Genomic DNA, 23,602 nt, shown 5'->3' on the forward strand with positions numbered 1-23,602 from the left:
CCTGATTTTAATACTTACTGTAAAGCTTCAGTGATCAAGAAATGTGGTATTGGGGTAAGAATACAGAAATAAGTCAGTGGAACACAACAGAGGTTCCAGAAATAGATCCACACAAATATAGTCAATGGATCTGACAAAGAAGCAGAATAAATTCAGTAGAAAAAGAATAGTGTTTTCAACAAAGTGTTCTGGAACAACTAGATATCTATACACAGAAAAGTAAATCTAGATACTGACCTTATACCTTTCATAAATAACAATTTAAAATGGATCACAGACCTAATTGTAAAATGTAAAACTACAAACCTTTTAGAAGATAACACAGGAGAAAATCTAGGTGACCTTGGATTTGGCAATGCCTTTTTAGATACAACACCAAAAGTATAATCCATAATAGAAAAAATTGGTAAGTTAAACTTCATTAAAATTAAAAACATCTGCTTTGTGAAAGACATTCCTAAAAGAATTAAAAGATAATCCACAGACTGAGAGAAAATATTTGCTATCCACTTATCTGACAAAGTTATACATTTGTCAAGACCATTAGAAATGAACATCTTAAAGAGTGAACTCTAATGTAATCTATGGACTTTAGTTATAAAAATGTATCAATATTGCTTCATTAATTGTAACAAATGTACCACATTAATGCAAGATGTGAATAATAGGAGAAGCTCTGTGTGGGGAGAAGGAATATTTGAGAGGGAAATCTCTGTACTTTCTGCTCAATTTTTCTGTAAATTTAAAATTGTTCTAACCAATAATCTTTCAATAAAAAAATAATAAAAAAAATTGAACTGGAACCATGAAAATAGAGTACATTACAGATAAAAATCACTGAAATATGCCTGGAAATTACCACATTACCGAATTGAAACTAGTAAATATAGGAGGGAAATTAAGTACTTATTCTGCTTTTTTATATGAGCTATACTATAATTGAAGAGGAGAAATTTCTCTTTTTGGAAATATTTAAACTGATACACAGTGAAAAATGATAGAAGTAGAAAATCACCATTCTGCCGTGCCCTAATGGATTAATGGACCTAAACAATGATCATCAGTTACTGATAACATCAGAAAGAGGAAAAAACATACTTATGAATCTCCTTACAGAAGTACACTACACTACCTATTAAGTAGTTTATCCAATACTAACTGAATACATTAAAAAAAATTGAACCTGAATTTGATCAAACATTTAGATCTAATATCAATTTATGATAAATTCAAGGTACAGAGAAACATGTTTAAAATAGCATAAACATACAGCTCCAGATTACACTGGAGAACTTTTGCAAGAAAAATCTTCTGGTTTCTCATAGAAAAACATTGTAAAAAAGAAAAAAGATGCAGGAGGAAACTAGAGTTTAAAAGAGTCTAAAACCTAAACATAATGTGACCTCCTGGAATGGATCCTGGATTAGTGGTAAAACTGGTAAAACTTGAATAAAGTCAGTAGTTTAGTTTATAATACTGTATCAATGTTAACTTCTTCATTTTGATGTATCATGGTTTTATAAGATGCTAAAATTAGCAAAAACTGAGTAAAGGACATTGAGGAACCCACTCTACTATCTGTGCAGCTTTTCTGTAAATCTAAAATTATTCTAAAATAAAAAGCTTATTTGTAAAAAGACACTTAAAAGACATATCAACTAATATGGGACATTATTTTGATTCCAATGCAAAGACTGTAAAAAATAACAATAATTGCAAGGCAATTGGAGAAATATGAACATTGGCTGAATATTTGATGTTATGAATTAATGATAATAATATTAATTATTGTTAATAATTTAGGTATCATACTTTCACAGAAGTTACGTTATTAAGGAATTTCTTTAGTGTTAAAGATATACATTGATATACTTCAAGATGTAACATATCTGGTAATTGCTTCAAAATAATGTGGGTGGGAGTGTCCATATAGTAACAAGTTTTAAAAAAAGATGGGTTGTTATAATAATCTTATAATATAGACATTATACAACTGAATAACTCAAGTATCAGAGTGGTTAATTATCTTTCCCTAAGACAAAAAAACCATTAAGTAATAGAGCCAAGATTAGAATCCAGATCTGTGTGTCTCTGAAGCTGGTGCCCTTTTCTTGAGAAAATACTTTCTAGTAAGTGAATTGTTTCAGGATCACAAGCTCCAGGCCACAGGTAAGAGAGCACACCTTGCATACCGAGAACTCATTCATAGGTGATGCCACTGTGCCACATGGGGTGCTGCGAAGACTGGCTGTATTGGTTTGTTTCCTAGCAATGGGGATAGTTTACACTCCCCCAACCACGTAATTATATTTAGTCCCTTCTAATACCAACAGGTCACCCTCAAAATGATAGATGACTGAGGTCAGGGATGCAGGCTGAAGTCACTTTTTTTTTTCATTATCTGAAACCAACATGTGATTAGAATATGTGAAATGATGATGATGATGATGATGATGATAATCATATTGACAGGACCATGTCCTAATGAGCTGCCATCCAGATGCAAGTGAGGAAAGGGACAGACTTCCTGCATCACATCTTGCAGGCAAAAGCTTGAGTTTATTGCAATTTGGTACAGATAAATCTCATGGTTTTAGGATGAAGCCTCAGTAGATTTCCATATGAAAAGATATCAGAGGGACAGTACTGACAACCTGTAGTGTTCATCCTATGGGAAGTTTCGAAATGATCTTAAAATGCTCCTTATGGTAATTACTATTTGAATGTACTTGTAGCTGGCACTGATTCTAGGATTCTGTACAACCCTTTTATACAACTCAATATATTTTGATATTAAATATTAATAAGCTAGATATAATGAATGCTAAAGTATGTCAACTCTGTAAGTGGTTATACCACTACATTTTCATATTCTTCCTTAATAATAATAATGTTAATAATAATAGTCAAAAAACCCATATCCCGTTCTTTTGCAGGTAATGTGACTCTATATGAGTGTCCTCATTTTAGTCTCACAACAACCCCTTGGAAACAAAATTATTGGCTCTATTTTATAAATGAAAGCACATAGAAAATATAACTATTTGTATAAGGTCAAGCAGCTAGATCAGCCCAGATCATGTCTCTTCTGTGAGGTTATTATTTTTCCAGTATTAAGGAACTGCCACCATAGCTCCCGCTCCTGCTGCTGCTTTGAAAGATGACATTTCCTTGGCAGAGATACCTTATATTCTTCCTCTGCCATCTTAATGGCAAGTGGGGAATTGTCCAAACAGAGCCACACCCTCTGGGGAATGAAGTGACAATCTCAGCACTGTATTATAGGTAGGTTGGTGGCTCTTAAGAAAATTCACTCAGTGAAGTTTTGTTCTCCCCTGCTCTGGGATCAGAAGTGATAATCAGTCATAGCTATGGGGAGAACTTCTGACAAAAATATATCATTAGAAAACAGTAATGAAAAAGGGGTAGGGAATCTCTGGCTCTCCTATATAAGGCTGGTGTTTATGGGTTTTGTCATCCATTTTGCAGATGTATTGCTTTAGGTTCTGAAATTGGCCAAATCTTTTCAAATCTTTTTATAGGTAGTATGTATATATGTTTATTGTGTGTGTGTGTGTATATATGTGTGTGTGTGAGAGAGAGAGAGAGAAAGAGAGAGACTGATTAGCAGATTAGAGATAGCTGCAAATTTTCTGTCATTCCTCCCATTGAGAGATGGTCTCTGTGTCACCTCCCCTTGAGTATGGGCAGGCTCTGTGACTGCTCTGATCAATGGAATGTAACACAAGTGATGCTATCCTAGTTTCCAGGCTGAGGTCAGCTCCTACTTCCTGTCCTGGGAAACATTTCCTGTCTTATTCATGGAACATTTGCTCTTGAGGAAGCCAACTGCTATGTAGGAAGTCTGACTAGCCTGAGACTGCCATGCTGTGAGAGCCCAAGATACATGAGGAGGACACAGAAGATCAGACGGCAAGGTGGAGAGAGAGAGGCCAGAAAATACTACGGTGCCAGATATGTGAGGGAAGACATCCTTTTGGAACCAGATCCCTTACGTCTGGGGTACTCTGATGATGTCATATGAATCAGAGACAAACCACTCAGTCAAGCCCTTCAGAATTCCTAGACTCACAAAGTTGTGAGCAACATAAATTGTTGTTTTCAGCCACTAGGTTTTGGGGTACTTTGCTTTACAACAATAGATAATTTTAAAAATATACTAAAAATAATCAGATAATCAGTTTTTTAAAAAAAGTCTTTCTGAAATAATTAGGAACACAAATCCAATAAAGAAAACTTTGGTTGAAAGGAAAGGGGTGAGCAACCTTTTCCAAAGTGGAAACACACATTTGTTACAGTTAAAACTTAATCTTAGGCATTTGTGATTAATACCTAAGATTAATGGTTCAGAATTTAATGGTATGGGAAAAAAATGGCAAGGGATTCATTTTATAGTTTTCATATAAGGTAGTAATTTATCGGAAAATTAAAGGTCTATGATGGGCACTTTCCTATGTACTAGATTATTAACATAGTTAAGGGATAATATCTCTCCTGTAGGAAAACAGATAATGTGCTTGCAGAGGGACTTGGAACATAAGAGAACTCCCAGTTCTTGTGACAATTATGATATAGAAGTGAGAATAATAAATGTTTCAAAGATATAGAATCTTTGTCCTCAAGCAGGCCAAAAATATTGTAGGATCCAGAAATATATACAGATTTTTCATATGCTTGAGTATTTATTAAAGTACATTAACATTTGGTTAATGACAGTGCACTGAATGCATAAATTTACTTTTGCTTCCCTTCAACAACTTCATTAAAACAACGGTAAAAGATGTTTCAAACATCATAAACCCCCCAAAAAAGTCAACAAAATAGGAAAGAAGATAAGAGCAATAAAATTTTGGAACCTGGAAAACAGAACCTTAAATTGACTTAGCAGTCAGAAAAAAGCAGAGATATAATCTGATGTACATTGTTGATTCTCCACAAAGAACTGGGGGCAAAAGGTATATTTGCAAAAGGGAATGAAGACTGGTCTGAAAATAGACTCTTCAAGATGTAGTTAGTTCTCCTCCTCTACAAAATATCCTCTCCCCTATCCTGTTATAAGACTAGAGGTTTATGTTTTGCAGAGGTTAATGTAGAGGATCCTGGGGTTTGGGAAGAGATTGAAGGTAGGGACACCATACCAGCAGCAGGAAGATAAGAGAACACACACATATTGAATACTGAGGCCCAAATTCAACTCCATTTCTTGAGTCTGCTTTCAGATAAGGCAATTAATTCTATTCCCTCCACACAAGAAATTGAAAGGTCCTTCTCCAGGAAATCTGACCAGTTCTAGTGGGGTAACCTAAAATTACTGACATCAGAGGCTCCTCAAAGAAACAGACCTGGCAAATCACCCTACAGCAAAGCTCAGAGTGGATAAACTCACAAACACACTCAAAGACTCCATCTGTACTCACAATGCTCACTCTTAAATCTGAGTAAACAATCTAAGTTCGCCAGGTTCAAACTATCTGAAGAAAGCTTCCCATGTAACAAGTAGAGAACAAATCAAACAAAAGCAATAAGCACTTGCCTCTTCGGCAGCTGCAGACTTTTTCCCGGACTCCCTCCCGGCTAGCACCAAAGCCCGAGCCTCAGCTCCCAGCCCCCGCCCGCCCCGGCGAGTGAGCAGACAAGCCTCTCGGGCTGGTGAGTGCTGGTTGGCGCCGAGCCTCTGTGCGGGAGTCTCTCCACTTTGCCCTCCGCACCCCTGTGGCTGCGCTCTCCTCCGCGGCTCCGAAGCTTCCCCCCTCTGCCACCTGCAGTCTCTGCCCGCAAAGGGGCTTCCTAGTGCCTGGAACCCTTTCCTCCTTCACGGCTCCCTCCCACTGGCGCAGGTCCCGTCCCTATTCTTTTGTCTCTGTTATTTCTTTTTTCTTTTACCCTACCCAAGTACGTGGGGATTTTCTTGCCTTTTGGGAGGTCTGACGTCTTCTGCCAGCGTTCAGGGGGGGTTCTGTAGGAGCAGTTCCACGTGTAGATGTATTTCTGCTGTATCTGTGGGAAGGAAGGTGATCTCCGCGTCTTACTCTTCCGCCATCTTGCCCCCTCTCCCTGCCGAAGAGGCAAGAGACTTTTTCTTGCCTCTTTGTTTCGCGGCGCACAAGGAGAGGGGATTCAGAGCGCTGCCTAAACGAAATCCAGAGACGGGTGCGAGCCGCGCGGCTATCAGCGCGGATCCCACAGCAACAGGGGCGCAGAGGGAAAAACGGAGAGATTCCCGCACAGAGGCTCAGCGCCGAGCAGCGCTCACCAGCCTGAGAGGCTTGTCTGCTCACCCGCTGGGGCAGGCAGTGCTGGGAGCTGAGGTGCGGGCTTCGGTCGGATCGCAGGGAGAGGACTGGGGTTGGCGGCGTGAACACAGCCTGAAGGGGTTGGCGTGCCGCGGCGAGCCGGGAGGGAGCCGGAGAGGAGGTCTGCAGCCGCCGAAGAGGCAAGAGACTTTTTCTTGCCTCTTTGTTTCGCGGCGCGCAAGGAGAGGGGATTCAGAGAGCCGCCTAGACGAACTCCAGAGGTGGGCGCAAGCCGCGGCTAACAGCGCGGACCCCAGAGACTGGTAGGAAACGCTAAGGCTGCTGCTGCCGCCACCAAGAAGCCTGTGTGCGAGCCCAGGTCACTCTCCACACCGCCCCTCTGGGGAGCCGGTGCAGCTCGCCACTGCCAGGCTCCCGTGATCCAGGGACAACTTCCCCGGGAGAACACACGGCGCGCCTCAGGCTGCTGCAATGTCACGACGCCTCTGACGCCGCAGGCTCGCCCCGCCTCCTCCGTACCGCTCCCTCCCCTGGCCTGAGAGAGCCAGAGCCCCCGAAGCAGCTGCTCCTTTAACCCCGTTCTGTCTGGGCGGGGAACGGACGCCCTCAGGCAACGTACATGCAGAGGCGGGTCCAAATCCAAAGCTGAACGCTGGGAGCTGTACGAACAAAGAAGAGAAAGGGAAATCTCCCCCAGCAGCCTCAGAAGCAGCGGATTAAAGCTCCACAAACAACTTGATGTGCCTGCATCTGTTGAATACCTGAATAGACAACGAATCATCCCAAATTCAAAAGGTGGACTTTAGGAGCAGGATATATTAATTTCCCCTTTTCCTTTTTTTGTGAGTGTATATGTGTATGCTTCTGGGTGAGATTTTGTCTGTATAGTTTTGCTTTCACCATCAGTCCTAGGGTTAGGTCCGTCCATTTTTTTTTTTTTTTTTTTTTTACTTAAAAAAATTTTTTTTTTTCCTAATATATGCTTTCTTAATAATTTTTTCCGTATTTTCTATTTTTAGAAATTAAAAAATTTTTTAATAAGTTTTTTCATATTTTTTATTTTAAAAAATTAAAAAAATTTTTTTTAATAAATTTTTTTCTTAAAAATCTTTTTCTTATTTTTTACTATAAAAAAATTAATAAATCTATTTTTAAAAATTAAAAAAAATTTTTTCTGAATACATTTACTCTTAATAATTTTTTTTTCTTATTTTTTATTATAATAGCTTTATTTTATTTTATTTTATCCTCTTTTTATCTTTCTATTTTTTTCTCCCTTATATTCTGAGCTGTGTGGATGAAAGGCTCTTGGTGCTCCAGCCAGGCATCAGGGCTGTGCCTCTGAGGTGGGAGAGCCAACCTCAGGACACTGGTCCACATGAGACCTACCAGCTCCACGTAACACCAAACGGCAAAAATCTCTCAGAGATCTCCATCTCAACATCAAGACCCAGCTTCACTCAACGACCAGCAAGCTACAGGGCTGGACACCCTATGCCAAACAACTAGCAAGACAGGAACACAGCCCCATCCATTAGCAGGGAGGCTGCCGAAAATCATAAGGCCACAGACACCCCAAAACACACCACCAGACGTGGACGTGCCCACCAGAAAGACAAGATTCAACCTCATCCACCAGAACACAGGCAATAGTCCCCTCCACCAGGAAGCCTACACAACCCACTGAACCAACCTTACCCACTGGGGACAGATACCAAAAACAACGGGAACTACGAACCTGCAGCCTGTGAAAAGGAGACCCCAAACACAGTAAGATAAGCAAAATGAGACGACAGAAAAACACACAGCAGATGAAGGAGCAGGGTCAAAACACACCAGACCTAACAAATGAAGAGGAAATAGGTAGTCTACCTGAAAAAGAATTCAGAATAATGATAGTAAGGATGATCCAAAATCTTGGAAATAGAATAGACAAAATGCAAGAAACATTTAACAAGGACGTAGAAGAACTAAAGAGGAACCAAGCAATGATGAAAAACACAATAAATGAAATTAAAAATACTCTAGATGGGATCAATAGCAGAATAACTGAGGCAGAAGAAAGGATAAGTGACCTGGAAGATAAAATGGTGGAAATAACTACTGCAGAGCAGGATAAAGAAAAAAGAATGAAAAGAACTGAGGACAGTCTCAGAGACCTCTGGGACAACATTAAACGCACCAACATTCGAATTATAGGGGTCCCAGAAGAAGAAGAGAAAAAGAAAGGGACTGAGAAAATATTTGAAGAGATTATAGTTGAAAACTTCCCTAATATGGGAAAGGAAATAGTTAATCAAGTCCAGGAAGCACAGAGAGTCCCATACAGGATAAACCCAAGGAGAAACACGCCAAGACACATATTAATCAAACTGTCAAAAATTAAATATAAAGAAAGCATATTAAAAGCAGCAAGGGAAAAACAACAAATAACACACAAGGGAATCCCCATAAGGTTAACATCTGATCTTTCAGCAGAAACTCTGCAAGCCAGAAGGGAGTGGCAGGATATACTTAAAGTGATGAAGGAGAAAAACCTACAACCAAGGTTACTCTACCCAGCAAGGATCTCATTCAGATTTGATGGAGAAATTAAAACCTTTACAGACAAGCAAAAGCTGAGAGAGTTCAGCACCACCAAACCAGCTTTACAACAAATGCTAGAGGAACTTCTCTAGGCAAGAAACACAAGAGAAGGAAAACACCTACAATAACAAACCCAAAACATTTAAGAAAATGGGAATGGGAACATACATATCGATAATTACCTTGAATGTAAATGGATTAAATGCTCCCACCAAAAGACACAGACTGGCTGAATGGATACAAAAACAAGACCCATATATATGCTGTCTACAAGAGACCCACTTCAGACCTAGAGACACATACAGACTGAAAGTGAGGGGATGGAAAAAGATATTCCATGCAAATGGAAATCAAAAGAAAGCTGGAGTAGCAATTCTCATATCAGACAAAATAGACTTTAAAATAAAGAATATTATAAGAGACAAAGAAGGACACTATATAATGATCAAGGGATTGATCCAAGAGGAAGGTATAACAATTGTAAATATTTATGCACCCAACATAGGAGCACCTCAATACATAAGGCAAATACTAACAGCCATAAAAGGGGAAATTGACAGCAACACAATCATAGTAGGGGACTTTAACACCCCACTTTCATCAATGGACAGATCATCCAAAATGAAAATAAATAAGGAAACACAAGCTTTAAATGATACATTAAACAAGATGGACTTAATTGATATTTATAGGACATTCCACCCAAAAACAACAGAATACACATTTTTCTCAAGTGCTCATGGAACATTCTCCAGGATAGATCATATCTTGGGTCACAAATCAAGCCTTGGTAAATTTAAGAAAATTGAAATCGTATCAAGTATCTTTTCCGACCACAACGCTATGAGACTAGATATCAATTACAGGAAAAGATCTGTAAAAAATACAAACACATGGAGGCTACACAATACACTACTTAATAATGAAGTGATCACTGAAGAAATCAAAGGGGAAATCAAAAAATACCTAGAAACAAATGACAATGGAGATACGACGACCCAAAACCTATGGGACTCAGCAAAAGCAGTGCTAAGAGGGAAGTTTATAGCAATACAAGCCTACCTCAAGAAACAGGAAACATCTCGAATAAACAACCTAACCTTGCACCTAAAGCAATTAGAGAAAGAAGAACAAAAAAACCCCAAAGCTAGCAGAAGGAAAGAAATCATAAAGATCAGGTCAGAAATAAATGAAAAAGAAATGAAGGAAACAATAGCAAAAATCAATAAAACTAAAAGCTGGTTCTTTGAGAAGATAAACAAAATTGATAAACCATTAGCCAGACTCATCAAGAGAAAAAGGGAGAAGACTCAAATCAATAGAATTAGAAATGAAAAAGGAGAAGTAACCACTGACACTGCAGAAATACAAAAGATCATGAGAGATTACTACAAGCAACTCTATGCCAATAAAATGGACAACCTGGAAGAAATGGACAGATTCTTAGAAATGCACAAACTGCCGAGACTGAACCAGGAAGAAATAGAAAATATGAACAGACCAATCACAAGCACTGAAATTGAAACTGTGATTAAAAACCTTCCAACAAACAAAAGCCCAGGACCAGATGGCTTCACAGGTGAATTCTATCAAACATTTAGAGAAGAGCTAACACCTATCCTTCTCAAACTCTTCCAAAATATTGCAGAGGGAGGAACACTCCCAAACTCATTCTACGAGGCCACCATCACCCTGATACCAAAACCAGACAAAGATGTCACAAAGAAAGAAAACTACAGGCCAATATCACTGATGAACATAGATGCAAAAATCCTCAACAAAATACTCGCAAACAGAATCCAACAGCACATTAAAAGGATCATACACCATGATCAAGTGGGGTTTATCCCAGGAATGCAAGGATTCTTCAATATACGTAAATCAATCAATGTGATACACCATATTAACAAATTGAAGGAGAAAAACCATATGATCATCTCAATAGATGCAGAGAAAGCTTTCGACAAAATTCAACACCCATTTATGATAAAAGTCCTGCAGAAAGTAGGCATAGAGGGAACTTTCCTCAACATAATAAAGGCCATATATGACAAACCCACAGCCAACATTGTCCTCAATGGAGAAAAACTGAAACCATTTCCACTAAGATCAGGAACAAGACAAGGTTGCCCACTCTCACCACTATTATTCAACATAGTTTTGGAAGTGTTAGCCACAGCAATCAGAGAAGACAAAGAAATAAAAGGAATCCAAATCGGAAAAGAAGAAGTAAAGCTGTCACTGTTTGCAGATGACATGATACTATACATAGAGAATCCTAAAGATGCTACCAGAAAACTCCTAGAGCTAATCAATGAATTTGGTAAAGTAGCAGGATACAAAATTAATGCACAGAAATCTCTTGCATTTCTATACACTAATGACGAAAAATCTGAAAGTGAAATTAAGAAAACACTCCCGTTTACCATTGCAACAAAAAGAATAAAATATCTAGGAATAAACCTACCTAAGGAGACAAAAGACCTGTATGCAGAAAATTATAAGACACTGATGAAAGAAATTAAAGATGATACAAATAGATGGAAAGATATACCATGTTCCTGGATTGGAAGAATCAACATTGTGAAAATGACTCTACTACCCAAAGCAATCTACAGATTCAATGCAATCCCTATCAAACTACCACTGGCATTTTTCACAGAACTAGAACAAAAAATTTCACAATTTGTATGGAAACACAAAAGACCCCGAATAGCCAAAGCAATCTTGAGAACGAAAAATGGAGCTGGGGGAATCAGGCTCCCTGACTTCAGACTATATTACAAAGCTACAGTAATCAAGACAGTTTGGTACTGGCACAAAAACAGAAATATAGATCAATGGAACAGGATAGAAAGCCCAGAGATAAACCCACGCACATATGGTCACCTTATCTTTGATAAAGGAGGCAAGCATATACAGTGGAGAAAAGACAGCCTCTTCAATAAGTGGTGCTGGGAAAATTGGACAGATACATGTAAAAGTATGAAATTAGAACACTCCCTGACACCATGCACAAAAATAAACTCAAAATGGATTAAAGACCTAAGTGTAAGACCAGACACTATCAAACTCTTAGAGGAAAACATAGGCAGAACATTCTATGACATACATCACAGCAAGATTCTTTTTGACCCAGCTCCCAGAGAAATGGAAATAAGAACACAAATAAACAAATGGGACCTAATGAAACTTAAAAGCTTTTGCACAGCAAAGGAAACCATAAACAAGACCAAAAGACAACCATCAGAATGGGAGAAAATATTTGCAAATGAAGCAACTGACAAAGGATTAATCTCCAAGATTTACAAGCAGCTCATGCAGCTCAATAACAAAAAAACGAACAACCCAATCCAAAAATGGGCAGAAGACCTAAATAGACATTTCTCCAAAGAAGATATACAGATGGCCAACAGACACATGAAAGAATGCTCAACATCATTAATCATTAGAGAAATGCAAATCAAAACTACAATGAGATATCATCTCACACCGGTCAGAATGGCCATCATCAAAAAATCTAGAAACAATAAATGCTGGAGAGGGTGTGGAGGAAAGGGAACTCTCTTGCACTGTTGGTGGGAATGTAAATTGATACAGCCACTATGGAGAACAGTATGGAGGTTCCTTAAAAAACTACAAATAGAACTACCATACGATCCAGCAATCCCACTACTGGGCATATACCCTGAGAAAACCATAGGTCAAAAAGAGTCTTGTACCAAAATGTTCATTGCAGCTCTATTTACAATAGCCAGGACATGGAAGCAACCTAAATGTCCATCGACAGATGAATGGATAAAGAAGATGTGGCACATATATACAATGGAATATTACTCAGCCATAAAAAGAAATGAAATGGAGGTATTTGTAATGAGGTGGATGGAGTTAGAGTCTGTCATACAGAGTGAAGTAAGTCAGAAAGAGAAAAACAAATACAGTATGCTAACACATATATACGGAATCTAAGGGAAAAAAAAGCCATGAAGAACCTAGTGGCAAGACGGGAATAAAGACACAGACCTACTAGAGAATGGACTTGAGGATATGGGGAGGGGGTGGGGTGAGATGTGACAGGGTGAGAGAGTGTCATGGACATATATACACTACCAAATGTAAAATAGGTAGCTAGTGGGAAGCAGCCGCATAGCACAGGGAGATTAGCTCGGTGCTTTGTGACCACCTAGAGGGGTGGGATGGGGAGGGTGGGAGGGAGGGAGATGCAAGAGGGAAGAGATATGGGAACATATTGTATATGTATAACTGATTCACTTTGTTATAAAGCAGAAGCTAACACACCATTGTAAGGCAATTATACTTCAATAAAGATGTTTAAAAAAAAAAAAAAAAAGCAATAAGCACGTTGAAGAAAAGGAGAATATGTAGAGAAAAGAAGACGACGATAGAGGAAAAAGTTATATTAATACCCTCAGAGAGGTAAGAGAAGAAGCTGAATTTATGAAACAAGAACAGGAATTCCACTAAGAAAGAATAAGAGGAAAGGAATTGTCTTCAGATGAAAATAAGGGAAAAGGGCAATGGAGCAGAGAGAAACGTGGATGATGTTAACAAACTGGGTGATGAGGAATCCCAGAAGCTCTAAATTGTGGATGAGTGTACCCAAACCCTCCCCCCTCTCCTTTTACCCCCTCCCCCCAAGAGCAGGGTCAAGAAGAAACAGCAATTGTGTGGCAGGAGCAGCAGGAAATGAAATGGAATCAAAGATGGAACTCCAAATAAGCAACATATCCCTCCAATGAGAGAGGATGCTACCATAAATGGAAACTGAGTCTGAGAACAACTAGCTGAAAGGGAAGATGGCCCCACAGCCTCCAAGTTGTGGGTGAGTGCAACAAATACATAATGAGTCACTAAGAAATTAAAAGGGCTGTGTTAGTGAAAGTACTTGAGAATCTCTGGAATAACAGCAGTTATCTCACATAAATCCCCAGAAGGACAAAGCTTCAGAAGAAAAAGAATTGCTAGGAAGGGGGGCTTCCCTGGTGGTGCAGTGGTTGAGAATCTGCCTGCCGATGCAGGGGACACGGGTTCGAGCCCTGGCCTGGGAGGATCCCACATGCCGCGGAGCAACTGGGCCCGTGAGCCACACCTACTGAGCCTGCGCATCTGGAGCCTGTGCTCCGCAACAAGAGAGGCCTTGACAGTGGGAGGCCCACGCACCGCGATGAAGAGTGGCCCCCGCTCTCCACAACTAGAGAAAGCCCTCGCACAGAAACGAAGACCCAACACAGCCAAAAATAAATAAATAAATAAATAAAATTCAAAAAAAAAAAAAAGAATTGCTAGGAAGGAAAAACAAATTGATGAGGGTAGGGCAGAAATATCCAGGATATAAGAAGGTTTAGGTTGTAGGAAGGATTCAGAGAGAGAAGGTACCAAAGAGTACTGTAACAACAAAAGATCAGCACAGCTTCTCAAGGTGAGAGCACCTTCTCCAAAGGTAAAGCTTGATGCACCCTGGGAAACCTGGATGAGGGATAGGAAACCTTTCAGAGCCAGGCCTAGCTCTGATTCAGAAGCAGTTCACAGAGGGCCAGAGGGCCATATCCTAACCACTGAGAATGGAGCCCTGCAACTTTATCAATAAACACATGAAGGATTCCTTGTTCACCCAAGACTGAATTAATCTCTTGAGACAGTTCAACAGAAATATTCCTCAGGAGATTGCAGTCCCTTTGAGTAGAAACACTATTCACGCATGACACATTACTAACGTTAAAAAGGTCCCTGACTGGTTGGGTTATTAGGTTCAAAGTTATATCAATACATATGAAAGTCAAAATACACTCTTCACACCAGTTCTGCCATTAACAAGTTACACTTTTTCAATCTTGGGCCTTCCCTCGTCTTCCTCATCTATAAAACAGGGACAATAATAGAACATTCTCATGGGTATTTTGTGAAGATTCAGTAATATAAAACATTTAAAATAAGTCTGGCACATAGTAAGCATTAAATAAATATTTGCCTATGTCATTATGATTAATATCAATATTATCCAGTTGTACAGTTATGGAACACACTTTGGGCCCTGGTCAGCCTCACTGCATAAAAAGATCAGGAAGGATCATGTAATGAAAAGATAGGGATACACCCTTAAACACCAAAGAGACTCAGGTGCAAATCCATAAACCCAGAAGAGACTCTGGATTTCCCCTCTGGAATCTCATTGCCTGTGATAGCATCTGATACTCAGTGAATTCATAGTAAATAAGAAGCAAAGAACTTTCACCACTCCTAGAGAAATAATTCAAAGCCCACATTCAATATTCAATATTTAAATACTGCCAGCTTCTTGCAATTATTATGTCTGAGAAGGTATAATTTTTGACTTTGTTTTTTTATTTTCTGCACAAATAAATCATGAATACATTTTCATCATACAAATTTAGTATGGTTTTTACTTGTTTCAGAAAATTTTTAAATGAAAGAAGACATATATGTAAGTGCAATTTTAAAAATTAAAATAGTGTTCTTAATATTAGTATACAAGACAGTATAGTTATTCTAAGGCTAAGAACAATATGTATTGTCTAGGTAATTAAAATATTAAGCAATAAAGATATCACAATTATATTCATATTCTCATTCAGCATTCAGAAATAAACATTTTACTCTTTTTTTCTTTAAGAAAAGAACTCTTAGCAAATACCTTTTATTTTTCTATCTAAAGTGGACAATACACCTTGTGAAACAGAATATGCTGCTCTTCTGATTTTGGGCCAAAACATGTTGCAATAATTCATATTATATCAAATGAAAAAGGTATAAGTCCACTAGATGCCCAACCTCAGGGTAATAGTCTAAGTATTTAACTGATTCTGTCTGGATATTGACCAGTGATAAAGGATGTAAGCTATATAACCTATTCAGCTTACAGCTGAGTATCAGCCAGGTCTGATCCCCCCTTCTTGTAAAAATACACGTTTTGTGTTTCCCTGGTGGCACAGTGGTTAAGAATCCGCCTGCCAATGCAGGGGACACGGGTTCAAGCCCTGGTCTGGGAAGATTCCACATCGCAGAGCAACTAAGCCCGTGCGCCACAACTACTGAGCCTGTGCTCTAGAACCCGCGAACCACAGCTACTGAGCCCGTGCGCTGCAACTACTGAAGTCCGCGCGCCTAGAGCCCGTGCTCTGCAACAAGAGAAGCCACCGCAATGAGAAGCCTGCGTACTGCAATGAAGAGTAGCCTCCATTCGCCACAACTAGAGAAAGCCCGCACGCAGCAATGAAGACCCAATGCAGCCAAAAGAAAAAAAAGAAACAGTTGTTGCAAAATAAATAAATAAAATACACATTTAAGCCAACTTAAAGAAAAAGTGTATTTATAAAACCTGCCAGGTGCATTTGTGGTTCTTTTCTTGCAGCAAACAAGTGCAAGGGAGCATAATTTGTCACCCTAAAATATGTCTCTTTGGCATAAGGATTGTTAGGCTGATTATTTTTAAGAAACAGCAGACACAGGAGAAGCTCTGAAAACTGAGTAGAAGTTATCCTTTTGTAAGAAACATTTGCATTTATAAGGGAAATGTCCATTTGTAAGGGTGTCTTCCTCTCTGTACCAGGAAGAGAAAGATGACCAAATCTCTGGAAACTCTTATCAATGGAGAAGGAAATGACTTAAATCTGTATAACAGCCATACTCTTGTTTACTGTGCTTTTCTTGATAAACTCCCATAACTGAATCCCCTACCCTCCAAAATCTTCTTCTGTCTTTAGCTAGAGATGGTATTTAAGGTTGTGGCTTGGGCCATTTTGGGGAGTTAGTTCTCCTGGGTATCTACCACATATACAGGAGGTATACATGTTATTAAACTTCTATTTTTTTTTCTCCTGTTAATCTGTCTTTTTATTACAGGGATGTCTCAGTCAAAAACCTAGAAGGGTAGAAGGAAAACCTCCCCTACCCAAGTATATTCTCCAAGCCTTTCAAAAGTTTTGTGGAGAGCAGCAGAATATTGGGTTGTCATTCTATATAACCATTCCACAAAAAACTTAATGGATTACAGCTGATCCCTAATCATTTGGAATAACAAAAATACTGTGTTAGGACTAGGATAGCATAAAACATATGTTGTGTATAAATGCAATATGTTCATTTTTTCATTAATTTTATTTTCCCCACGGAACACATAAACACCTTCCATAGGTCTTTGTCATCTAGATTATTAATTTTTGTTTTAAATTCCAGTGTAGTTTCTTCTAGTCTTAAAAATGCTTGTCTTTACCTCTGCATATTCCCCTAGGAGGAGGTATTACTACATTTTTTTCCAATACAGCTTCCCTGACATTATACTTAGGGGAGGTGATTTTTCCTATTGATTTCTCTGATGCTCATTCCTCATGTGTTTTCTTCAGATACTCGTTTTGTGTTTGCATTTTTCCTTTACAATTGCATGCAGCCCTGTGGTATCACAGAGCCACAGGAATCTTTCCATTGTTACCTTGTTTTGAGGGGGAAGAAATTTTCCTCTACGCTTCTTGGTTCTCCTAGTTGGTCTAAGAATTAAATTGACATGAGACAGATTAACAGGAGAAATACCAAACAAAGTTTAATAGTATGTATACATGGGAGAAACCCAGGAAAACAGTAACTCTCCAAAATGGCTGAAGCCCTCACCTTAAATACCATCTTCAGCTAAAGACAAAAGAGAAAGTTGGGGGTATGGTTTGGGACTTCAAAGGGGAGGAAGCAACTCACATGGAGATGGAAAGCAAATGTTTGGTAAATAAATGTTTGCTGGGCCATGAAGAGACAATGGGACAGAGAGAAATTTTAACAGACTCTGATAGGTTCTTCCCTATCTACCACACCTAGTTCATATTATAGTTATCTATCTGATAGCTTCTTTCCTGGAATAGGGTTCTATCAAAATTCTTTTAGGCAGTTAGGGGGAGGTAACGAGAAAAATTCCCTGGGTCTTCTGTTTCTTAAAAATGATCTGTCTAAAAAAATCCTTATGCCAAAGAGACACATTTTGGGGTGGCATATTTTGCTCCCCTACACGTGTTTTCAATTATTTTGACTTAATCTCAGAGTTAGAATGTAGTTTTCTCACTGAAGAAATTTCTCCTTATTTCATTGTCAGTGTGTGAGAACTGTTCAAGACTAGGGAACACATTTAAATATAGTTAATGCTGAGGATGATCCCATTGCATTTTCTATTTTTCTTCCAGTGGTAATACCTCTCAGGATTACCTTAGGTCTGAGAATGCAACAACAGGGGACCCTGCAGGCCCAGCCTCGTATTACGCTAGAGTGAATAGGAAATGCATACTGCTTCTCTCTCTCTCTCATACAGGGGCTGTCACCAGTTTCCTACAATGACTCTGCCTTCTGGTGTGGAAAATGTCAAGTAGTTTGACCTTGACTTTCTCCCAGGGCTCGACATGGCAGAGCTAAGTGTGCCTGGGCCATCAGGGTGCAAAGGCTATGGAAAAAAGCAGCAGGGGGCTCCAAATGGCTTCAAAGTGTCCTGGGTGCTAAAAGTGAGGCAAACCTGTGACAAACTTACAAGTCCAATATGTAACCTCATTTAGTTTTAAAAGGAGGCCGTTATCCATATTATCTATAAGTAAAGATCAGTGTAATTTAAGAAACCAGGATTTTTCCCCGTATTGTTTTTCTGCCCTTTCAGTGACATGAAATTATTCAATGAATAATTAACCATGACTGAACTTACGCAAAAAGAGAAAGACATATAGATGCTTCCACTGACACCAGATTCCTAGTCCTAATATGTAATAATCAGGGCTATTAACATTCTTTTATCCTGTTTGATGTGAGGGGTAGTGGTTTATATTTTTTAAGAAATCTTAAAAGCAGTAACTGAAAAATTAGATGAAACTAGAGATGTAACCTGAGAACCATTCCAAGGATAGCTAACTGGGAAATATAAACTACTCTGGATTAGAAAATGATAAAGAAAATGATTGTAAGTAGAGAAGTATTTTCTATAAAGTTTAGAAAAGTATTTCAGGCTGCGATAGCTGTGATGGGCAGATAAAAAACAAGGACAGATCACACCTAGTCATCTTTCCAAAAGCCAACATGGGTGACATAGTGCTGGCATTTGAGATACCTAGAACTAAGTGCACCATTAGATTTAGAAACAAAAACTGGATTCAGCTACTAGCTCTACCATTTAGCACCTCTGGAATCTCAGTTTTTCTTTCCAAAAATTGGAAATAATGCCCACCCCTTACCTGCTATTAATGAATTTTTGTGAAGATTATTTTAAAACATTTTTAAAGTACTCTGTAAACTCTACAAATATGGAGAGCTGGGAGTATAGTAGTGTTTATTGATGGGATGAATGAGAAAAGAAGCACAAACCTTAATCTCTGTAACCATAATAATGACTTGTAGAAGAGCACTAAATTATGCCCTATCTCGTATCTGTTTCTGGTTTAATTTCATCTGTGTGATGATTAGCCTTCAGAAAAAAATGTGTAAGTTTCTAGATCACTGCCATTGTTGTTTTGTACTTTCTACCCACATAATGTGACAAAGTAATACAGGTTAATGGAAAGGGCATGAGTGCAAAGGCAGAAGCTCTTGAAGTTAAACCCCAGCTCTGTCACCCTGTATTTGTGGGGCATTGAACAAGGCAAATAACTTCCTAGAAGCTGAAATTTTTCATCTCTGAAATGAGCATAGTAAAACCTACCTCATAAAGTTGCTGTAAAGATCTAACTTATATAGGCATCTGGAAGACTGGTATAGCAATAGGATCTTTATTATCTATCTCTATTTTCAAAATGATTTCCAGACCCTCTCACCCGAGCTCTACAGATCCAGGTGTGACTAGTTTAAGATGGAAGGAGTTCTACCTTCAAAGCATCCTCAGGCAAATCATCAGAGCCAACTCGTTCCTTCCAAATTTGGCTTTCAAAATCTTACCTTCTTAAACACCTCTTTCTTACTTAACTTGTAATCAAAGAAATTATCACTCTGTCTCTAATGGTCAAGAGGAGCCAGAAAGAGAAATTCTTTCAAAAGTTACTGCTTGGTGGGCTTCCCTGGTGGCGCAGTGGTTGAGAGTCTGCCTGCCAATGCAGGGGACACGGGTTCGAGCCCTGGTCTGGGAGGATCCCACATGCCGTGGAGCAACTGGGCCCGTGAGCCATAATTACTGAGCCTGCGCGACTGGAGCCTGTGCTCCGCAACAGGAGAGGCCGCGATAGTGAGAGGTCCGCGCACCGCGATGAGGAGTGGCCCCCGCTTGCCACAACTAGAGAAAGCCCTCGCACAGAAACGAAGACCCAACACAGCCATAAATAAATAAATTTTAAAAAAAACAATGCAAACCTTTAAAAAAAAAAAGTTACTGCTTGGGCTTCCCTGTTGGCGCAGTGGTTGAGAATCTGCCTGCCAATGCAGGGGACACGGGTTCGAGCCCTGGTCTGGGAAGATCCCACATGCCGCGGAGCAACTAGGCCCGTGAGCCACAACTACTGAGCCTGCGCGTCTGGAGCCTGTGCTCCACAACGAGAGGCCACGATAGTGAGAGGCCCGTGCACTGCAATGAAGAGTGGCCCCCGCTTGCCACAACTAGAGAAAGCCCTCGCACAGAAACGAAGACCCAGCACAGACAAAAATAAATAAATAAATTAATTAATTAAAAAAAAAAAAGTTACTGCTTAACCACTATTCATTCCCCAAAGCAAATGTTGACTTCCTCAGCTACTGAGTTGCCACAGCTGGATTCCATTCCTTCCATCAAGTGTTCGTGATCTCTTTACACCTGAGAACGGACCCTTCCAACCTCTTCTTAGTCCCACCTTCAGTGCTTCTTGCTACCCTTTTCCCCCTCTACACTCATCAAAAAAGTCCACTTATTGTTCAAGATTAAGGTCAAGTTCTATCTATTCCCGTAAAGCCTTCCTGTCCACTTGTCCCATATTGACTTTTCTGACTCTGAATTCTTATAGTACTTATTTTCTGTACCAATAACTCCATACTTCCCTTGCACAATAATTTAACCATTTATTATTCAGGGCAGAGTTCTGTTTTATACATTGTGTCTTCCAAGATGGTCTAAAATTGTGTTGTGAATAGGATCGTCTTTCTATTTTCTGAGTTATATAAATGAATCAGACAGAAACATTTTACTGAAAACAACCCAAAGCATGCTAAGTCAGATACTGATAATTTGGGTGTCTCTGCTCCAATGCTCTGATTCCATTACCCCAGAAAGAAGGATTAACTACACATTCCTTTTTCTATTATGCATTTTTCCCACTTAGTCACAAGGTCTTCAGTTGGTTTCTTGGCCACTCATATTGTTATTAAAAATGTCAGCAAGCACTGGCGGGAATTCGCATGCTGAGGAGCCCAAAAGAGCAGACACAGCTCTTTGCCTGCATTTGCACAAATGCTCTCACTCTCTATATAATATTTATTCTGCTTTTCAAAAGAGACACCTTTCATTCCCAAGGCTGTAAATCTAACCTCTTTTTCCTAAAACAAAATGCCACTAAACAAGAAGAAAAAAAAAAAAAAAAGAACTGCAGTAGTGATGAGGTAGAGTGATAAATGCATGAAATTTTCAGCATCAGCTAGGTCAAGATGTGGACACATTTTAGAAGGGACAGAAAGCAGAATCATTGCATAATGGGTAAAAAAAATGTAGGCTCACACTGGGAAATTACTGTCTTTTGATCATTTTTTGAAAATAGTGGGCTTTTCCTAAACATATACAACTATAAGAAAGGTGGTTGAAGAAAATTGTTTTCCCTTAAGAGGCAAAAACCCCAGTCACCTTTGCACCATCAGATTTCCTGGACTTCATTACCTGTCTACAAAAGACACTTTCTATTCCAGAGCCTTGCTAAGAGCCCCACAACCTAGTTAGCGTGATTGGAACTACAAGAAGCCACATCGAGTTCTGGATGTAGGGATGGCTCTGTGAAGAACCTCAGTCTTGGCGTCAGCATCCAGCACGCACTACACCAGTATGGAAAACCGTTTCTCTAATGTATCTGTTTTAATATTTCTGTTCTTTCCTACAACTTTTGTCTAGTCTCTAGTCACAAGAAGAATTAGTCAGGCAACACAAAAATACTGTTATTGCTAAATACTAAGAAAAAATAGCTGCATATTAGAGAAACTTAAAACAGCAGGAAGATCCTAAGACATTTGGCCAGCATTATATGTCAAGGTGGGATGGATGGTCCCCAAGAACTTTCTACCTGATGGGACACAGATGGTCATCAGCTCCATATTTACACCTTATGAGGGAGGTCTCCTGGCACTTGCCCAACACCTGAAGAGCTGTCACCCACTGTGCAATCTTCTAGTTAAACATTCTTAAGAGAGAGCCTTCCCACAAAAACAATGTCCTCAACCTCAAGCTGTGGATGACCTTTTAGCTTCAGTTGCTTTATTAATATATTTTAAACTAAAGATAAAACTTGCAGTTACAAGATTATTCCAGGGCTTCTGATTTTTCTTTCTGTCAATTCTTGCAGCCAATATTGCACTGTCCCTTCCCACAGTCCTAATCAGGAGTGATAAGTTATTATGAAAGGCAACTTAGTGCTATAGGAGATGACAACCAGCTACCTTAAATGCATAAAACAACATGTAACTTCAAAGCTTTTGATTTGAAATTTAAAATTATTAAATATCTGGAATACAGGGTCAGAGAAGACCTCTGAATATAGGGTCAATTCATGTTCATAATTATTTCCAATAAGTCTAAAATTCTGAAAAGAAGATGAATACATGCATACAATAATATAGTTGGACATTCATTATTTTGCTTAAAATATATGAAATGTGATATTTTAATTTGCTATTGATTACTGAAATCAGAAGCTCCTTTTTATATATCCCCCAAATAAGACTGTGAATCAGTGTTCTAAAAGCTATTTTCTTTGGGCAAAACTGGAGATGTCATTCAGCCAAAGATGTCAAAGGTTTGCTAGTTATTCAGCCATAGGACTCCCTTTCTCTTAACACATACACAGAAACTGCATTTCTGAAAATTGGGCCAGACAAGAAGATATTCCCACCTGGATATATATGATAATGATGACAAAGAAACTCTGGGAAAGGCTTTGATAATTTGTGAGACAAGAATCAAAGAAGATATAAGATGAAGGAGAAGAAGTGGGGGGAAGTGGCTCAGCAACAATTTAGAATGAAGAGGCGACAGACAGTCACAGTGAAAAGTCTCAGTGGGACCTGCAGAGAGAATCTGTGACAATCATCTGTCCCTACCCCTGCAGCTTAAAACAATTAATATATGGTTGTGATTACTATTCAATTGTCATCACCCTGTTACTATTACTTTTGAGGTAGGAATTTATGGCTTACTTTCCTCTGGAAATAAGAAAGTAGTAATTTTATCTGAAATGAAGCTCAGGTGATAACTTTGGCACCTGTGTGTATAGTTAACTGGCTTTCATGCAGTACCTAAGTGTCAGGGCAGTACAGTAGGAAAGAGAGATGTCCTGAGTCCTAATAGAATTCATATTAACTAGACAAATGGAGCCCTTTCAGATTCTGTGTTTTTTACTAACATTGAAATTTTAACATCAAGAATTGGAAGGAAGTGAATATTAAACAGAAAAAAAATGGTATAGTAAAAAAATTCATCTGATGATGGTTCTATCAGCTTTTCTGATTGATATTTAGGGTATAAATTAATCACATGATCAAATAAGTCTATTTTTAACACCAATAGGTTTTTCTGTAGTTGAATATGTAAA

Source organism: Balaenoptera borealis (genome assembly GCF_965194805.1).
Source record: "Balaenoptera borealis genome assembly, chromosome: 15".
Classification (NCBI taxonomy): Eukaryota; Metazoa; Chordata; class Mammalia; order Artiodactyla; family Balaenopteridae; genus Balaenoptera; species Balaenoptera borealis.